The 21,410-nt window shown below is 37.1% G+C and overlaps 1 protein-coding gene across 12 annotated transcripts in view; it reads right to left on the bottom strand.

Moving 5' to 3' along the window:
• Positions 1–21,410, bottom strand: part of anks1a (ankyrin repeat and sterile alpha motif domain containing 1A) — a 194,532-nt gene that overhangs the window by 19,993 nt on the left and 153,129 nt on the right. The gene's annotated exons all lie outside the window — the stretch shown is intronic.

The raw sequence follows: 21,410 nt of genomic DNA, 5'->3' as shown, positions 1-21,410 counted from the left end.
TTTGCACTAGTTCACAACTTCCAACCAATTAAAGATCATGACATCTGAGGATGTAACTTCTCATCATTCTGTGTAGTCACTGAAATTTTCTGAGAAGACATTTCCAGTAGTTGAATGTGTGTCCATGACCTGATGGGAAAGCCATCAAATAGGGTATTTATTTATTAATTTATGATACTTTTACCCTGCCTTTCTCACGACTCAAGGCAGCTTCACAGTGTGGCAATAATTCAATGCCTTTTAAAAACAAGTACAAAAATAGTCATTTAAATAATAATAATAAACATTAGTATACGATTAAAACATAATTAAAACAATAAACAATTAACTCTGACAGCAGAGTAAATCACGAGATCCAAGAGTGTGGTCCGGGCCGTTCCATTGGTCATCTCCTTATCTGCACCAAATTTGCACCAAATTTCCAAAGGCTTGGTCAAAGAGCCATGTTTTAACTTTCTTGCGGAAGATCAAAAGGGAGGGGGCTGATCTAATCTCCCTGGGGAGGGAGTTCTACAGTCGAGGGGCCACCACCGAGAAGGCCCTGTCTCTCATCCCCACCAATCGCGTCTGCGAAGAGGGCCTCCATATTTACCATATTGTCTCCCATCCTTTCCATCTGAGGTTAGGAATGTGCAAAACCTTATCTGTTTTTGATCAGCTTTGAAAAGGGTTATTTCCAAACAAACATTCCTCAACTAATAAAAAAAAATCACTGCTTTATTAATGTACTTGTTTATGCATTTATTTTTTGTATTTATTTGTTTTAATACACCATACACTGCTGTGAATCTCTGATATAGAGCAGTGTGTAAACTCCATATTAAAACTTAAAAAATGCAAATGTCCCAGACACCTTCTGGCTAGTACATATAATGAATACCCATAATGAGTACACATGGGTACCTACAATGAATACACATTTTTCTCCTGCATTTCTTTAAAACTACTCCAGTCTGTTTACAGATTTAAACAACTGTTTAGAATACAAAGGAAATACAAGGGGAGAGGAAAAGAGAATGTTCAGATATTCAAAGATGTTCAGATATTAGTTTTTCCATACTATTGCATAATGAAGTCATAAAATGATCAGGTATGGTTATAATCAGGGACAGTTCTGTAACATGAAGCACTAAATGGCAACTGGTCTCAATCAAGGAGAAGGCTTTGTTTTATCACTTTTTCCACTGATGCAGTCAGATAGTTCTGATGTGAGAATACGTTTTAGATTGAAGTCATCTGACAGACATCTGGCAATAGCTAAAGGCATCTGATACTGTATCTCTCTGAAGTTGAAATTTCATCATGAATTCTAGAAAAGGAGATCTGCTCCTTTCTATGATCCCTGAGATACATTCCTGGGACAACAGGAATGTAGCCTTAAGAGTTTTCATTTCCCTATTTTACACTTGACAGCCATGAAAAAGCACTGCACTGGGGGTCTGAAAAATTCCTCAACTTTTTGAGTCATGCTATCTACAGCCTACTTTCCCTGTGAGCTCCACTACATTTCTTTCTATCCAATAAATTTTAGCCGATTGATTTACATGACCTTCCCATTTCATAATGCTTGGTTTCATCAGTCATCTCTTTTAGCACAGTTTAACAATTCAGTATAACCCCCCCCCCCCCCCACAATGCAGCTTCAACTGCCTGCCCTTTTCTCATAGTCAGCCTTGCTAGTGCATTGCACTGCATGCAGGGAAAGCTCATCATTGCCTGAACTCCCTTGAGGGCTAGAGAGAGAAAATTGAATTTATTTTGGAGCACGCCAACAATCTGAGGAAGGTCAATATCACTGTAATTTATCATGCATCTCCATGGAGATGGAAACAACCCACCCCTTTCCAGAGCAGTGGCTTCCATCATTACACACTCTTTACAAAGCTCATTATCCCCGTATATGAAGTGTGGAGGAATGAACGAGTACACAGAGCTTAATGAAGCCAATGTTCAATAGCTACTCTGCTATATATTTTCTTTTATTAAAGGGAATACAAACGTATCTGCAGAATAGCTGCCCTGTTCCTGAACCAGCGTTAAAACAAAAACTAGCTTTGTAATACATTGTTTGCTTTTGAGATCTACTGGTTGACTGCTGCGTCAATACCATGTTGGACCAAACAGGCTTTTATTATTCTCACTCATTTTTGTCTTCCATAAATCAATATATTTTTATACCAGGGTACATATTGAGATAAAAGTGGAGGACTCCAAATTCAACTTAATTTCCCACATAATAGTAATGACTTCTGCATTCCTCCATATGTTTGTAAAATAAATTACAATTTTATTCTGGATAGGCGAATAGGTGAAATACATTTTTCAGACAAAGGGAGAGACTTATAAATAGCAGAGGGGATTGCTAGATTGTTAAAATCCAATTCTCACTACTTCTTTATTTCTTCTGGGGGGTAGTGGGCAAGGGTTGTTAACTGGTTACATCCTCCACACTTTATAGCACAAGGGCACATTCCAAATGAAATCACAGGTTAGGTACTAAAATTGCTTCTACAAATGTACTGATGGTATATAAAAATAAACTCTCTATGATATTGGTTAGGAGCCAGTATATATGAAGGAGCATCAAATTCCACATTAACTTGCCCGCCAAATATTATGATCTTTGGAGGTCTTGCTCAATGCCCTGAAACAAAGAGAGGAAGGTCTTTCTTGTGGCAATGTCCTGGTTCTGGAAATATCTCAACTGAGAAGTTAGATCAGCCCCTCTGTTGGTTATTTCTAGCCAGACAGCTATTCTGCAGGGCTTGCAATTTATTTTAAATCTGCCTCCCATTCTTTCTCTATGATTTTCCTGGATCCTTGTATGCTTTTAAAGTGTATGAAATTATTATTTCTACTTTTGTGAACTGCCTTGGGGGCTCGTCAGGAACTGAAGGTGGTATAAGAAATTACCTTATAAATACATACCATTCATTCAGTCCCCTAACTATCTGAAACTCCCATTTTGTGTCAACATGTTTAAGCAACAGCAACTGAGGGGGCAGAAAAAGGAATTATTCTAGTGAGTGATTTCTTGAATACATTTCTAGTTATCCCCCTACTGGGTTTAGCTGTATCGGTTAGGGGAGACTGCATGGGATAAATCAACCTTTTGTAATAAACGTAGTAATAAAATATTGAAGACTATTTGAGAGTGAATTTCCCATCTGCTGAAGGTGTGTGGCCAATCATTCCTCTTTACACATGAAATGACAGCAGTAATTGCACACTCTGAGATTAGGCCATCTTGGTATGAGAATACATATGACGTGGCATGGAATATAAATAGCACAAGATCCAAGTTCTTACTGTGGATAGATCCCATATAGCAGGGTGTACAACGCATGCACAAGGTTTTTGTGTTTTCACAAGCATTGTATTGTATAAACCATTTTATCTAAAAAAGTAAATGATTCTAGTGAAATGACAACAAAAAACAACTGGTGTTTGCACTGATTATCTGCCAAGTTAAGGATTTTCTCCGAAATGGAACTTATTTTATAATCTTAATTTTGTGAAACACACACACCAAGAACATAACTGATTTTTTGGTTTATTGTTGCCTTGTGAACAGCAGCTGCAGCTATTTTGTAAAATATAAAACTTGTCGATGTATCTTAATAGCAAATGCCACCCAATTATACATATCACTGATTCAGTATATCTCATATGCAAATAACAGATTTAATCTTTTAGGCCTTGTTGGCATTGGCTCCTTTCTACTTGTCTGTACTATGTGACTTTTTCAAGTTTACACAGTAGCAGAGACAGGGATATAATTCCCAAGTTAATCCTATAGCCTTATGCTTGGTTCCATACCAGCTTCAATTTTTCATGTACCCCATAATCTGTTCTGTGGAAATTTTTAGGAGGAGGCCAAGTATAAATTTCTCAGACTAGGACACTTCAACAACAGCTTTATTCCATAACATATTACTCTATATTCCTCAACATATGATAAGCAGGTAAGGTCCTGTTGGATTCAGCAAGCCTTACTTTGTCTTCATAGAGTTGGGCTCAATGAGGAAGAGTAATAATTTGCCCACCTATGTTTAGTGCAAGTCTTAAGACAAAAAAAAAAATCTTTCTATTAACACCAGCTTCAGGACCTCCACTTGAACCACTATTTGCTCCAGAGTTTTTAGTGCACTTCTCCCACGTAACAATTTAGAAAGAGAAGTTGTGGGGTAAGAATTTGGAAAACAAGACCCTATTTTCATCACCAAAAAAGCTGGGAGGGGATTTTCTTTACTGCTGCTCTCTCTTTTACTGTATTATTCTTTACAGCTGGTGATTTTCTGCCTTCTTCTCTTTTTCATTTTGTGAATCACCATTTTAAAAGGTAATTAACATGCAACACATAATATTCAGCACGTAATTACAGGCTTTATTCATTTGAACATCCTAAACTGTGCTTGCAAAGATAAATCTTCACCATCTATTGAAATGGACCCCCTGCTTCCTTTTAAAGCCCAGTGTTTGTTCCTTCCAAAGGCTGCCAGTTCTAGAATCCAATTGGTTATCTGTGACTAAAAGGCAAAGGCTATTTTCGGTTCTCTGAAAAGCAGGCGGAACTGAGCACATAGGTAGAAAATCCATAGGGGAGAGAAGAGAGACTTTTCCATAATTGTTTCTGAGAGAAGAAATGCATTTTAAAACAGAGGGAAGTCTTCATTAAGTAGTCCTTCTTTACAAGCATTTGAAAGCAAAATACATTTGAGACAGACAAAACCTGGCAGGAAATCTCTTAATGTAATCATATGAACCAAAGTAGGAGAAAGTGTCAAGAGGCTGCTCTGTCTAGCTGTTCATTATTTTAAAAACCTGTAAGAGACACCACTGTGAATCAATCCAAGGGAAAACTGCACTCCTACATATCATTGTGACATTATAACACCCTGGTGGTGGTATTCAAAGACAGCTGTTTTACTCTGAATCAGTACGCAGAGATCTTGCAGCAATGTTGTGACTGAGAGAAAGAAGTATTTATAAACATAAGCTTTTAGACTTACCTTATATACTCATAAATAAGTTGACCTCTTGTATAAGTTGAGGGCAGACTAGATTTTGATATGTCAAGGATCAAAATTCCAGAGAGGGGAAAGCAACAATGTCGCCTCAGGGGCCAGCCACCATTTCCCCACACAGGCATTCAACAGCTGCAGATAGCAAAGGAGGATCATACATTGTTTTAGCTTCCTGTGGGATGGACTGTGCTCTTGTTTTTGCCGCCACTCTACTCAGAAATTGGATGTCTCTTTTTTGAGAAGAGTTAGTGCAGTACTCACACTGACCGCTGGATAGGTTGACGCAGGGGTTTTTTGGAATGATTTTTTTTAACTAAATATACATAAGTATATAGGTCAAGTCTACTTTGTCTGATGATCTTGCCTGAATATGAGTACTTCACAGTCAAAATCTACAAATGTAATTTGACTTATTGCAGGCATCTCTACATTAAATATGTATTTTATTTTGTGTCAAAAGCGTTGCATAATAAATAAGTTTAAAATTGATAGCTTTAAACAGTTCCTCTGTGCATGAGTCTGGGTATTGTGGGCAAATACAGATGATTTGTTTGTTCTGCTCCGCAGTCACACAAGGTGGAGGATTCTTCTAGGTAGTGCCATTTTGCCAGGATGTCTTTTGATCTGCCAACTCTTGCTTCTGAGTCTGTTCAGGGACTTCCAAGTTGCCCATTCTTGGTATGTCCCTGGAGAAAGACCCTCGTGGGGGGCCATCCAATTGGAATTGCCTAATTGTGCTGCCCACAGGGATATTCTTGCTGTTGCTAGAGGAACATTTAGAGGAGTGGTGGTTCTCATAAAAGTTTTCCTTGATTTAAGTCTACTGGGAGGATGCTGGTAGCCATACAGTGGATGGCTTTCACAGTGTTCAACCTTATTTCTCTCATAATTGCCAGCAACTTCCCATCACACAATGGGGGGGGGGGGGGGAGCAATGCCAGCTAGCTCATAGAGTCTATCAACGGGTATAGGTTTAAGACATCCCATGATTTATTCTTCATGTCTCATTCAGTGCTATATCCACTTGCTTCGCATGAGCTGTCCTATGCCAAACGGGGGCAGGCATATTCAGCAGTTGAGGAAGACAAGGCCAGGGCTGATGTTCCTATTAATTTTGGGTCTGCATCCTATGTGCTATTAGTAAGTTTCTGCAGGATGTTATTGCATGCAGCTATCTTGTGCTTGGTGTTTGCACAGTGTTTCCTAAATGTTAGCATTCGGTCTAAGGTGACACTGAGATATTTAGGGCTGAAACAGTGTTCCTGCTCTTGGCCTTCCCAAGTAACCTTCAGTTTTCTCTTGGCTTCACGATTATGTAGATGGAAAGCACACACTTGTATCTTGGCAGGGGTAGGCTTCAAGTGGTTATCTTTATAGTAGCTGGAGAGATCTTTTAGTAAGTTGGTTTTCAACTGTTTCAAAGTCTTTTGCTTATGTTATTAGGTCAAGTTCATCAGCATATATAAAGCTCTTTCTGAGTGGTGGTTGTAGATGAACATTAGTAAAGATGTTAAACAAGGTCAGTGCAAAAACGCTGCCTTGAGGTAGACTATTCTTTTGCCTCCTCCATCTACATTTCCTGCCCTGAAACAGAAGCTGTGGTTTTCTAGGAGGATCTGGATGGTTTTTGTAAAATTGCAGTCCCGGCTGATACGCTAGACTTTATGCAGCACGTCATTAATATATATTTAGAATGGTGGAAGGCAATATGGTCCCTTGACTAGAAACTCAGCTGTCAATTGCCATGTTTGGGATCTGGCTTTATCTCAAGTGTGTATGGCCCTTGACTTGTCCCAGTGTCAGAAAATGAGCTCCAGACTTAGACCCAGCAGCACTGTTCACAAAGAGTATTTTCTAAAATAAAAGCAATGCCATATTGCCTCACAGTGTAGATCCTTTCACTTTACTGACCAAGTTGCTGACAATTTTTCAACCCACTCTCCAATGCAGGATCAGTTAAGAGTGAACATACTTTAGAAGTAACACTCTTCTAAATGAGGAAGGAACATGTGTTGTTGTTATTCAGTAGTTTAGCTTCCTCACTTTCTCTGAAGTCAAATGCACTGCTGAGCTAATAACTACCCTGCTAAACAATTCCAATCTGAAACAGCAAGATTACAAATGTGGAAATCTGTCAGAACACCTGGCACTCAAGACATCTTAACGACATATCTTTACAAGAGAATCTCAAATGTTTTGTTCCTAGCTGCTCAATTGAGTTTAAATACATAATGCTGCGAGTAGGAAATTGCACATTGTTTTAAAGGAAGATAACTAGAGAGCAGCATCATACAAGTTATATAAAGGCCAAAACTAGTCTGATGACAACTTCTGAGAGTATTTTAAGGTTATATGCTCAGTGTAATAGCAGTAAGTCATCTTCCTTGCTGCAATGCAGTATGTTGCAAGTAGGGGATTAGGATTAATTCAATGCGGAACACATTTCTGCTACAGTAGGGATATTGATATTTGAAAAAGTGTTACAGTGCTAATTTTGGGATTAGTAGTCCATCAACCAACACACATGCCAGCTGTTCAGTATACTACCTACCTCTCCACTAATTATAATACCACATCCCCAAATCTCTTCCATGTTGCAACTTTTTAAAGGCACCCCTAACAATTTTAGATAATTTGAGAGCAGAGTACTTATTTGACATGTGCCTCTGGCCATGTCTATTGGGACTTGGAAATATGACCGATCTATAATATATATAATTGCTAATACTGTAGTTCACAGTGAACAAACTGAATTTGAAATAAATATATGAAACCTCTGGTCATGGGAACCACTGGAGAACCATAAGTTTCTTTTGGGAGTAGTTTTAAAACTTGTACTGAGAATGCCATGCCTCTTGCATACTCTCCACACTGAGCATTTAGATTTCATAAGTTTTTAGCACTTGCAGTACCTTACCTTGCATTTCAATTCCAGAACCTTCTCAAGAAGTTGAATTACAAGCCAGCCAGTCATAGGGGTTGTTTTGAAATTTGCTTCTATATTCTCCAGGACTGACAATATGACCCCCCCCCCCCCCCCCCCGCATCTCAACCTTCCTGACAAATTTCCTAAAGTTTTTCCTCTTCTGTAGCCACAGAGGAGAATGTAGTTATGCGAGCCCCAGTGGACTTTCTCATGGAACAGATAAGATAACATTTTCTTTTAATTTTTCAAATCCTATTATATTTATTGAATATTATCACAAACATTCCAGTTTCCGGCAATTTCTAATCTGCCAACAGGATAACATCTTTCTTCATCTCAGCCAAAATAATATACTTAGAACTATCTCGGGTACTAGTCTCCGCAACTGGCTGGAGTTAATTACCCTACTTTGACTTGACTTTTTAAAATGCTATTGAAACATCATTTACTGGTGTCACTAATAAAGCTCCTAGTATACTCCTTCTGACTTGCACTGATTCTGAATTATCAATAGGGCAGTTTAAGCATGGGTGTGTCTATTGCTCTGTTTCCAAAATTGACAAAGCAGTGTATTGAACAAATTAAGAATTCACAATTAGACTAGAAAATGTTCCCTTTATCCAACTAAATTGTTTAATCCTTTATACGACTTCATACCCTCCAATCGTTCTGTTTGACCAGTATAAATGACAGTTACCAGGGACTAAAGGATTTGTAGCATGAAAAGCAGTAAGTGCAACAAAGGTGAGAGCTGAAATTGTATTAGCAGCTCCAGGCCTAACCAGTATTCAGGCAGCAAGGGAAGTGGCAAGTCACTTCTTTGAACCTTTCATTTAGATCACTGATGTATGGTAGCCATCACGAAATAATTCCATCAGCCTTGTATCAGAGCTAATGTAAAAATGAAGAATTGGAAACCACAGTTCAGATTTAGGATTTATTGTGGAAATATCTGTTTGACAGTCTGCAAACACCTCGTTACTGTTATTTTTGGTATATAGTGTTTAATCATGTATATGATTTTTTAAAAAATCAATTATTCTATGCTCATGAGAATTCAGAATTCCAAAGTAAGAAGAACAGGAGAAAGAAAATGTTATTGGCCTAATATCTTGCAATAGAAACATAATTCTCATATTCACAGGACAATCCACTACTTTTGTAAAACTGTCTCACAGAAACAGTTGTCTCAATTTTCACGATATGCATTAACTGAGGGCAAAATAAATATTACCATTTGCTCTGTTGAAGACCACATATGGATTCTGCATTCTGTTTGAGAAGAAAGGGCTTATTTTTATTCTTGCAACAAGAATACTGAAAAACTAAGACTGAAAGGAAGGATAAGAAATACAAAAAGCTGCATGTAGAGACATGTCTACGGCAACACTCTACTTTAACAGACTGTGCTAAAATCTGACATTCTCTGTCGTGTTGAATTGCCTTTGTGGGATCATTCATTCTGAGAATTCAATTGAATTATCGTACCCTCATTTCAAATTGTTTTTGAAAGAGCACTGAGTCTCAACAGCAGTCTATTATGTAATGTAGGATTGGAGGGGTGCAGTTTGATATAACACATTTAATGAAGAATTGCAGAATACATGTACAGGCAACACAGTAAGGTAATAACCACTGTAAATTCAGTTCAGATGCAGAATCAAATGGAAGCTGCAAATCAAGTAATGTCTCTAAAACTAGTATTGTTACCAATTCCATAAAAAGTCATAGGCTGCAAAATAACTGTTGACATTCACTATATTGTTTGGCTATGACTATGACTCCTTTTACACTGACATATAAAATCCAGATTATCTGCTTTGAACTGGATTATACGGCAGTATAGAATCATATAATCCAGTTCAAAGCAGATAATGTGGATTATCTGATTTTATAATCTGGATTATATGGCAGTGTAGAAGGGGCCTAGTCAGTTGTTTGTGACATGCATTGTAGGCTTGTAAAAATTCAAGAAAGTGAATTCTGATTTTAACAAACTAAGGAGACGGTATACATTTTTGCAAGCTCTAAATGTTTGCAAATAGTGGTTGGGGAGGGTGGAAAGCAATGAAGATAAGTGTACATGATCTGATCAGAGTTCCCCTGTACCTCTCCTAATTTAAATTCCCTAGTTATTGTTTGTCCCATTGGGAAAAGCACAAAGGCACATACAAACTTTTCATAACGAGGAAGGAAGAGCAGCTTCAAGGGTATGTGATTTTCATTACAGAAAATGGGAAGAGGGAGGTTTAAATGTTAAATGTGGCCCTAAATTTAAATATAACAGAAATGGTTATGTGCCAGAAGTGACACATATTATAGGGAAGGACAAATGCCACCTAAGCCATGAATGCAGACACAAATTAATATAGACTTCTCATTGCCTACTTAATTTCTTCTGGTAAAAGGAAAAATAGTCTCAAATTATTACTTTTAGCGAGGAATGTAAGCATTTAATTGAGACAAGATGGGACAAGCATTAATTTAAACCCCATTCAGCACACTTTACTTATGCACTCAAGGTTACTGTAGCTCCAACTCATGTATATAAGGAAGAGGAAAAAAGAACACAGAAGCTCTAATGAAGATCACTGGAGGCAAATCAGGCTTGACACCAAGTTATATTTAGTTAAATTAATGTCAGAATTTCAATTTATCTGTGAACATCTCATACTTTAATATCCTCAAATTTTAGCTCATCCCGCCAATTAGAAAATGATGGCAGAAGAGCCCAGGGCATTACGTGACAAAAAACTGTTTCTGACAGTTTCAACTGTTGCTTTACATACTTGGGAAATTCAGAAAAAGTGGTTTAAAAAAAAATAATAGATTTGCATTCCATTATCCAGAGGTTCACATAGTCTTACTAAAGGAATATGCTTACCTATTTAAAAAAGGGTTCACTGACTTGAGGAAGTCTATATATAGAGAGGGGGTGGGGGGTGGAGGGCAGTCCCTGAATTACAAACATCAGACCTGCAAACAACTAATAATTAGTAACAGGAGTAAGACAACAGCAAGCGAGAGCAATCTGCCCCTCGGAAAGAATATTCACTCCTGAAAGAGTTCTCATGGGGAAAAGGTGTCTCAACTGATGCTTTGTCAAGAATCCTTGTTTCCACAACAAGCCAATTTTTTTCAAAATTCTGAGGTAAAATCTCCTGAACAGGGGGTACAGACAGCAAAACAAACACCACAGTGGTGTCTCTATGCTATCCATGTATGTATATGCATATTTGTATGTGTGTGTGTGTATGTGTAAGGCTGGAGTTGCACTTTAAAAAGTACCTGTTTATTTGCAAATAAATTCAACTTAAGAACAAACCTACAGAACCTGTCATGTTTGTAACTTGGGGACTGCTTGTGTGTATATAGTCTCTCTAGCCAATGACTCAAAACAGTTGATAGATTCTGATTATTTTAGAATAGCAATTAAGTCTGTTTTTAATTTCAAAAGATGCAAGCTTTAATTTTTTAAAAATGAAACTGGTCTTATACACAAAGCAATGCAAAGCTTTAAAACCGCAGTGGGCAACTGCTAGGGGTTGGGTTATTGTGTTGACCTTACATAAAAAGGCAGAAAGTCACAGCACCCAGCCCCACAAAATATTTTCCTTTCTTTATCCAAAATTATTTTAACGCTAAGTGGCTCACCATGTCTCCTGTGTACAGTGGGCTAACAATTTTACCATATTTCCCTCCCTGACCACTTTAAAGCCCAGAAAAGGCCTTTGAAAAACAGAGGTCAGTTGAAAGCCAAATTTTGATGGGCTTCATGATTTGAAAAATACTCTCTCCTATGATCTGAAACAGCCCAGTTCTCAAAGCAAAAAGTGGTAAAATTCTCCTCCCCAAAGGAGCAATCTTAACAAAAAGCTATTGGGAAAAAACAACTTGGGGTGCTGGGGTATCTGGGATCTCTGAGAACAGCTGGATTGGGGGGGGGGGGGGTGAGCAACCTGTGAACTGCATTTTCCCCACTTTTGACCTTAAACACCTTCTCTCTGAAACATTCCCCATTTTAAGAAACATCTCCATTCCTGAAATTAGTTACAGTAAAATGCTATCACTAAAGAATGTCTGTACTGTACAGAATGAACTGAAAGTTTTTATGACTTGGCTATCAGTATTCTTTCATATAAAATAAACCATACATTTAGTTAGCAGGTGACTTGGAGGACCAGATGTGCTGGTCCATTTTTACCATCAGTAAATTATGCAATTATGTGAGCTCAAAGTGGATATTAGGTTTAACTAGAAACGAACTGAAATAGTTTTTCATAGATGGCAATACAACTAGAGGCTTTGAAGTCAAGTCTGTATTTCTCTTTTGTGCTGTCCTCATTCACAACTGAAATGTTTTCTAAGGAGTGAATATAAAAACTGAAATCTCATTACTGCCCACAGGTCTTTGTTTTGATACAACAGTTGATCTCCCTTGAAGAAACATGAGATTCAATGTAAGACTATGGCAAAAACTGTTTTTTATTATTAGCTGTAAAGCAATGTGAACACCACATTCTTACTAGGAAACCACTCAGGAAAACTAATATTGTTTATATAGTTTCTGAAATTCTAGAGGGTTTTATTTCTCTGAACCATAAACATTTGAGGGATTCTGGGTAGCTGCACACTACTGTGAACAGTGAAAGTATCATTCAGGGTTGATGTGACCAACAAACAAAACTACATCTCATTTATTTCAAAAGCTGTTACTTAAATGTTGGCTTTTTATTAACGATTAATCAAGCAACACCCTACTCCATATTTAGAGGGAGCAGGGTAGGATACTGACAATAAAACAATGATAAAGTTGCAACGAAACATTTGGATTACTACAAGGCCGGAATGAAAATGACAATTCTATGTCCGTCTTTGGAACAGTTCATTCAGAAAGGCAATGTGCATTAGTTTGTATCTCTTTTCATTGTTTTCTATGTTCTTTTTATACTGAACTGATATCAGCAACAGAATTCTCCAGTGCAAAGTGTTTTTGTTCAGTTTTCCAATCACTCTTCTCGGTCTTCACTCCTCTCGGGGATTAAGCCCTTTTAAAGTCACTCAGCATTTGTAGCCTTTGCTTTTCAGAATTCCATATTTATTTTTCTTTAATATAGGAGTTTACCTATGCATATTAATGTGTTTTCCCATAGTTTTCACTCATTTGTCTGGTAAGACTCAATCAACAACAGACTTGGAACAGGCTAATGGCACAAATATGGGTATGATGTTTACTGTCCAGTTCTCTAGAACAGACTGCGATTCTTGTGACATGTTACTCTCTGAAAGCTCAAATTACAATAATTCCTCTTTCTCCACAAAATGAATCGCCAACTAGAATTTGATTAGAGGCATACTGAACATTGGGTATCAATCTTTTTTTGTACAGCAAATTGCTCACGGGTGAGAAAAAGTTCGATGCTGTATATTTGCCCTCAGCCAGCTATGCTCTGCATTTCATATAGGTCACCCATTTTTGTGGGAAGTGGGAGTTCTCACTCTGGACTATGATTCACCCTGAAAAGGAAAAGGGCAAAGCCAGCGCTTATATTGTACACTGCTGGATAGACAACTAGCAAGGCAGAAATAATTAAAAAAGTGTCACCGGAGAAACAAAGCTAGGGCCACTTCTAAATAAATAAGGAGTAGTCCAACTCTACATGCTTGAAATCTATTTCTGGAAGAAACTACATCTTATTTGGAGAAGCGGAGAGGAAAAATACCAAGTTTAGGCCTTTCAGCTCATACCAAAGGACTAATTCAATGGACTCAAGAGAAGCCACTAACATTTTCATTTCCCTAGACAATTCTTGTTACTGGAGTTTCAAGAAAAAGGTATAATGTAGGCAAGGGGAAAAAAGACCCAGTCTGCTTCAGTTGATTTATTCAGTTTTTCAGTTTCCTTATTTGAACTGAATTAGCATATTAATAGTATGTTCGATATCAGAGAGATATTAAATACAAAATAGTTGAGTAAAACCACCACTATTATTCAGCTGTGGGTACCAGACACCACATGAGCCTTTTATGTTAAATTTGGCTCTTTCTGTGGACATAACATTGATAATGGATAACAAATTAATTAAACCATCAATACAAGAATTAAGACGAGTCTACCACATTAAGCCTCGCATTCTTTTTATAGTAGATCTCAAATGAAATAAAGGAGGAATATAAAAGGTGACAGTTATGTTGCATTGTAAAACAAATTGGAAGCTGGTGCAACTGATAAGTATCATCTATAAGTAGGCCCAGTGTGGTGTAGTTTAAGTGTGGAACTAGACTGGGGAGCTAGGGATGAAATCTCTTGATTAGTCACAGCAACCTATTGGGTGAGGTTGGCAAAGATGCATTCTCTCAACAGATGAAGGCAATGACAAACCTTCTCTGAATAAGAAAACCCTATATTATTATTGCTTATTTGAAGGCAAATAATAACAACTTTCTATAAAGCACAACCTGGTTACAACATTTTATACCAACTATAATTCAGAAATACTGCAAGGATAGCTTTATATGATAACATTTGTATCATTTGTGGAAATGCACAAAAACCCTAACAGGGTGCTTGTAACTGGAGGCATCAATTCTATTTTCAATTACTATTCTGTACTGCTTACAACTGCAGTAGTATAGTTCATTTCATAGCAGAGAGGATACGTAGTATAAACCTAACAAAAGTAAGGAATTCCCATGAATATCCCACATAAGTGCACTTGACTTTAAATACATTCAAAAGGCCAATCAGGAATGTGCAAATCCCTCTAACCTCAGTTGATCATATGAAAGAAATCTGTTTTCAGTTGAATTTTATTTCATAGAAGGAAGCAGAACATCAAAAATTGTTAATAAAGTCACTGCCACATCTAAAGGAAAATATCTACTTCAATATTTTTTTTATAAATATTTAAATACAATTTCATTTTATAAATATACATCTAAGCATCTTCAATATAATTTCAAAGCTTGACAGCCTCGGAACAAGTGCTGTTCAACAAAATGCAGCTGATTGAAAAAAAAACTGCAAAATCAGACTGACAAGTAAACCTCTGAAATCTCTTACTTAAAAAAAGGTTCTTGACTGGGCAGTTCTATCTTGAGGAAATAGAAGAGTTACTTCTGTGTCTACACTGAACAATAAATTAACTCTGTAATTTGATAGTATACAAGTTTTACTTAACAACCAGTATACTTAAGCACATCTGCAGGACTGTATGCTGAAGCTTGTCTACAAAAATATAATATCCAATTCACACCTTCAGGACCGTGAATAAAGCCCTCTCTTATCTTCATCCCAGTTTCTTCTCCCTCGTCTACAATGCATTTGTTCCCAAGTTCTCCATAAATGAGAGGTGATTTATTTATTTATTTTGTCAGAGGCAAATTGAGAATGCAGTTATAATGTACAAAAAACCATAAACAAAGTTAAAAACTTGGCATTATGAGAGGTGATGACAGCATATTAAAAAGTCTTAGATATAATAACCATGCTACACTACTGCCCACTTGGCTATGAGCTGCCTTTAAGGCTGGAAATGGTAACAGTTTTATCAGACAAAAACCTGACTAAACAATGGGAATTATAGCTGACAATACAATATATAGCTCATTTTAAAACAAAACAAAGCAAGAAAAGCTAAACTTTCTCCACTTGCAACTACAATTTGAACATTATGAAACATGCCGCACATTTTCTTGTTGATCTGTGCATCAAGTGCAATTCAGTAAAACAATAGTTAAGTTCTAATGCAGATGTTTCAGAAGTATTAATATTTGTGTGAAAACAGAATCATCTTCTGTTTCTGTGGAAGGCAAGACATGGAAGAAAAGATACTACCACATTTTACAAAGATCAGTAGTCCATATTATGTAGGAAAATCTGGTGATCAAAACAGAAGCCTTAAAGCTCAGTTAGCCACATTGCTAACGTCAGCAGTATTGGAAAACACATGAAAGTGAAACATAGGAAGAAAATGTGGAAAGACTGGCTTTGGAGAAGAATTCTTAAAGACAGAAACCGTCACACACTCAATAAATGAGAAATAATTAAATCATACCAATTATTATCATCTTTTTATTATTTATTGTTATTTTCACTTTCCTAGAGTGAAAAACCATTATTAGTTAAAGATGCTTCTCATCAGATTCATTATCATGTAATTTTACCAACCAAAGACATAAGCACAAACGTATAAATACTACCTAGAAGATAAAACAGGAAATGCTTTATTAAACACAACCCAGTAAAACCAGAACAATCCATGTTATATTGTTTTTTCTTCAAATATTTGTACTTTAATCATAGTATAACGGCATCATCACCAAAACTTTTTTAATATGCTGCCCATAAAGATGAATTTTCAAGCTACAATATTATCAATACCTACAGCTATTCTTGTTTGGCTGCTCAATTGTTGTTCTCAGTAACTTTTTACTTGTTTGTTTGTTTGTTTACTTTGTTCTTGCTGTTATCAATAGTTACAACAGTGGTAAATCATATAATACATAACTTGAGAAGAGGTTACCAATCAGCAATGACATACAATTGGATCATATTAAATCAATTATGAATTGCTGTGCTCTTGTAATTAGATAAAGTGCAGTTTAACAGTGTATTAACGAGTCTGAATTCCACTATTTTTGAACCCAAATTCACCAGCTGTTCTTTTTACAAGTAATTTTTTTTCTTGACTAAATTTAGGCAAAAATCAGAATTATCTGAATCTGCATTATCCCACTCTATTATTTTGAACATCCTCCAAAAGCATTGACAGGTCAGAAATCTTGAGTTACATGAGCCAAACTAATAAAGCCCCCAAACTACTTTAAAATGCCAGAGTTCAGCTTGGTTTATGAAGGTATAATGTTGAGGCCTTGAAACTTGGTTTGAGGACAACATTCCTCCAAACTTGTTCTATTTTTACTACCTCATCACACTGGGGGTTTTGGGCTCTGTGTTCCTCTTTGGGGTTGGCGCCTGCCGCGTACCATCACATAATGTAGGCTGTGGGTCCGCTCCATTGAAGGCCAAAGTGGAGAGGAAGTATCGCAGAAAAGGTAAGCCATCTGATGGGGGCAGGTACAGGGTGCTAAAGAGTCTTGTTCTAATGCCCCCATGATGAGGGAAGGAGGGAGGGTGCGCGGGCCACCACAGGGTGCCCCACGTACCTTCCTTTTTGCCAGCGATTACTGGTGAAATGGAACAAGATGGGGGGAGGCTCATTTGTATGATGAGGTCCCTATGATGATGCAAAGTCTCTTTAACTGTAGAGACTCAGCAGGGCTACAAACACTGAATAGAGGACACTGACAGAAAGCTATCAAGGCATCCAGTTTCTAAACTATGTAGGGATTTCAGTTGGTTAAATCCTGGCTGCCTAGAATCAAGTTTAAGAGAGGAACCCAGTCTCTATTTGATTGGTTTTAGGCATTAACATGATGACAGCATTTTCTACTAGTTGAAGTTCCTGAATCCTTTTCCTGAGTTCCCAAAGCATGCCACAGTATTCCAGCCCAAAGGTTAGGTAAAGGTAAAACTTTTCCCCTGACATTAAGTCTAGTCATGTCCGACTCTGGGGGTTGGTACTCATCTCCATTTCTAAGCTGAAGAGCCGCTGTTGTCTATAGATGCCTCCAAGGTCATGTGGCCAGCATGACTGCATGGAGCGCTGTTACCTTCCTGCCGGAGCAGTACCTATTGATCGATCCACATTTGCATGTTTTCGAACTGCTAGGTTGGTAGAACCTAGGGCTAACAGCGGGAGCTCACCCCGTTCCCCGGATATGAACCGCCAATCTTTCAGTCAGCAATTTCGGCAGCTTAGTGGTTTAACCTGCTGTGCCACTAGAGGCTCCAAAGATTACCAAATCAAAAACTTCTGGGCCATGAATGTATATAAATCACTGCTTTGAAGTATACCATGTGCAGAAATAGAGGTTTTAAATTCTCTCTGGATATGACAGAAATTATATCTGTTATTTGGTTACATACAATCCCTTTTATACATCTTTCCCATACATAGAGTCCCATATGGTCATTGAAACTGGCAAATTGATGGGTCAGGTAAGATAGGTGTCTATATCCAAAAAACAATCCATCCCTGTAAAACATCAGCAACCAAAAGCATTCACTTCCATGCTTTTTTCATAACTGTAAGAAGGAGGGGAGAGCTTTCAAAGCTGCCTTACAAAAATAAGCTCTAAAGAAAGCATACAAACACAGCATAAATAACAACTGTAAGACCTACAATTTTATCATGGAAGACAGACAGACCAACTAACAAGAAACCCTTTAAAGCATTACATCACCTAACACAGATCCTTGCAGCGCAGGCACTGTGCAGGCAACAGCCCTGGGAAGAAGGAGCAAGGAAAAATGTCTTTCATCCAATATCATACCCATATAATCCAATCACACACTCCTTCCATTAATTATTCTCCCTCCCCATTTGTCTATCCTAAACCAAATAGACCAGTTAAAACTGGAATATGGTTGACCTTGGATAACCTGTCTTTTCAGTGACTGGATCTAAGAGGGTTGACTTCGCATGTCACTTTTTCTAACCATTGTATTGATGATTCATCTGGGAAATATTCATAGCCAGAGAAAAATCACATTCAGTTTGTATATAAAGGTATTCATCAGTAACTGATGAAGCAGAAGTGTCATTGTGCACTGTTAATGTTTGCAAAGCTCTATGTAAAATGCATTTTTATGGTCTTTGCACACAAAAAATCTTCAGGCCTCAGCTATTTAATTGTCAGAATTACAGCTATTTCTAATGTTACTCCAAGTTTAGAAATCCATAAATGGGCAGCATTGGAGAGGCAAAGTATATTATTGTTTACCCTCTGCGATACTTGAGATATACTATATTATATACTATAGCTTAAGTGTTTGTCTACTTTTTCCATACAAAAAACATTACATAACTTTCCTATGTGTCTTGTTCTGTTGCTGAACTGCTGATGCAGCTGAAGAGTTCTGTATTTTAAGAACAACATCATCGTTTATTCTGGATGCTGCACTACAAAGTGTAACACAGAATGGACTAGGTTAATTTTGCTTATTGCTAAAACAATTAGCCTAATAGCCTATTTGGCAAAGTGTGGACCATTACTCCACAGGCTTTGCTAGTCTTGTCAGTAAGATTTAATGTAACTCTCAATTTGTGCCAGTTCTTCAGTATCACAATATTTTACTGAGCCATTATTTTGTACAACAGAAAAGGTATTTTAAAAAATGTGCTGGCAAAATATGAGATGGAGAAACAGCTCTTTCTAGAGTATTCTTCCCAAACCAGCTGAAGATGGCAACTTGTCCGAACCCTTGGGAAATCTATCAACAAAAAGGCTTTGAACTATCATAGTTTGATCAGCTGTGACGGCAGGTATAGCTGTAGTCTGTAAATAACTGACAGCTTAGATACATGTTCAGATTCTGTGCAAGGAAGAAAATACAGACTTTCTAAAAAAGGTAACTCAGTTGCATTTACTGCAGCTTAATTCAAATAAAATCACAAACGATGAAACTCTTGGAAATTACAAAAGTTCCCAAGAAAAACAGTGATTCATTAGTCTATTTGGCTTCATCTTAAGTACCTGAATAAAATAGAAGGAAGAACAACTGAATGGTTTCTGGGGAAAAGATATGTTGATGACATTACTATTAATCTTGAAGAATTGCTTTACTATTAATGCTGTTTTAAAGTCATCGTACCAACGACTTTAAAACAGATGGAATGCTAATGCTGGATTTCTAGTGCAGCCATACAAAGTCTACTAAATAACTTGCATAGGAGATCATATTGTAAACAATGTATTATATCATCCAGAAAGGGTAGGGGGTGGGAATCATTTCAAATGAAATGCAAAATGTTATTTTGCTATTCTTGCCACATTTGAAATGCAGCTGCATATCTTCAAGCAAAGGCAAAAGAAAATCATTATGGTAACGGAATCCATCTTCTCTGTAAGAGCAAAACCACAACACAAGGCCCTCTATACAATTTACTGCATTGGAGATGACAAGGGAACTGAAAATGATTGTGGGAATGAAAAAGCCTTAGGAAAGATTACGGCTTTGGAATATTTTTATATCCTGAAATTACCCACGCTATTAGAAGTAGCACTTTAGAACTAGAACATTAGCCACAGAAATGCCATGAACTTTTTAGGAACAAAATGTAGTCCTGACCTCCCATTCTTAGGGCAGAATCAAACTCTTAATGTCCTTTGGCAAAACAGGGAAACACTTCCCTTCTCCAGGGAAGATGACAAGGGAAGGAAGTTTTGTCATCCTCCTGGTACTGCAACATCATCACTGTGTTGGACCTAGGCCTTAGTCCTGACAGGTCGATTCAGGTGATTTATAATTGTGGGTTATAAAATTATGAGCTGATTGTGTTATAGATTCTATGTTCTTTTAACTAATTATATGCCTTTTTAATTGGTTATATATTTTAACTGGTGTCCTGTGTTTTTAGCTAGTATTCATCTATTGTATTTAAATCTGTTGTTCCCCAATTGATCCATAGTATGAGATGGGTAAGAAAATACTACTCCTCCTCCTCCTCCTCCTCCTCCTCCTCCTCCTACTACTACTACCAATAACAATTAAATTAAATAAAACCTGTTATAACTTTCAGGTACAAAATTTGGCAATTTATACAGCACTGAGAAGATCAAGAATTTCACTCCATAATCACATCCTTCAAAGATATTCCTAGAAGCAGCAGCAGAGACTCATAGGATTGGAATGCTCTTATAACGAAAATGATGTAATTGATTACCATGGTGGAGATAATTCACTAATTATTCTCAGTAGTAGGGAAGAAGATAGCAAGCTTCCCCTTACATTAGTTCATTTACCTTTTGAAGGTCTTGGAAATGGATAGTGTAGTAAAACTTCACAAGAAATGTACACATATTTATTTTATCTCACTTTCCTCCTTTTCTAAATAAAAGGATATATACTCGTATTAAAGTGTATCCAGCTTTTCTAAAGCTTAAAGGTGGATAACAACCACCATGTATAGCCTGAAAACTAACAACTATCTCTATATCATTTAAATTTAAATGCATACAGGAAGTTTAACAACTATAGCTAAACCATTGTCTTCCACATACTTCTTTTTAACAACATTACAGTTGCTCATGATTTTTGGGTAGATCAACTCCAGTCATCCATCACACACATTAAAAAGTGAATAGGGAAACAGCAATATAGTATTTTCAAAAGTCTTAACCAAATATAGTTTGCACACAGACAGGTACACACCTAACTAGCTACTGAAAATCCTAGCAAAAGCAATATTACAATGTCCATATTACTCTATAAAGTGATCACTTAAGAACAGAGATACCTTTCCAAGTGATCAGCACCAAAACAACATTCTCCTGTGAAAGAGCACAGCTTATTCTTTTAGGGTAGATTGCGTTGTTTATGAGACCTTGAA

The sequence above is a fragment of the Anolis carolinensis genome, chromosome 4, assembly GCF_035594765.1.
Source record: "Anolis carolinensis isolate JA03-04 chromosome 4, rAnoCar3.1.pri, whole genome shotgun sequence".
Taxonomy (NCBI): Eukaryota; Metazoa; Chordata; class Lepidosauria; order Squamata; family Dactyloidae; genus Anolis; species Anolis carolinensis.
This window is presented reverse-complemented; position numbering and strand designations above follow the sequence as displayed.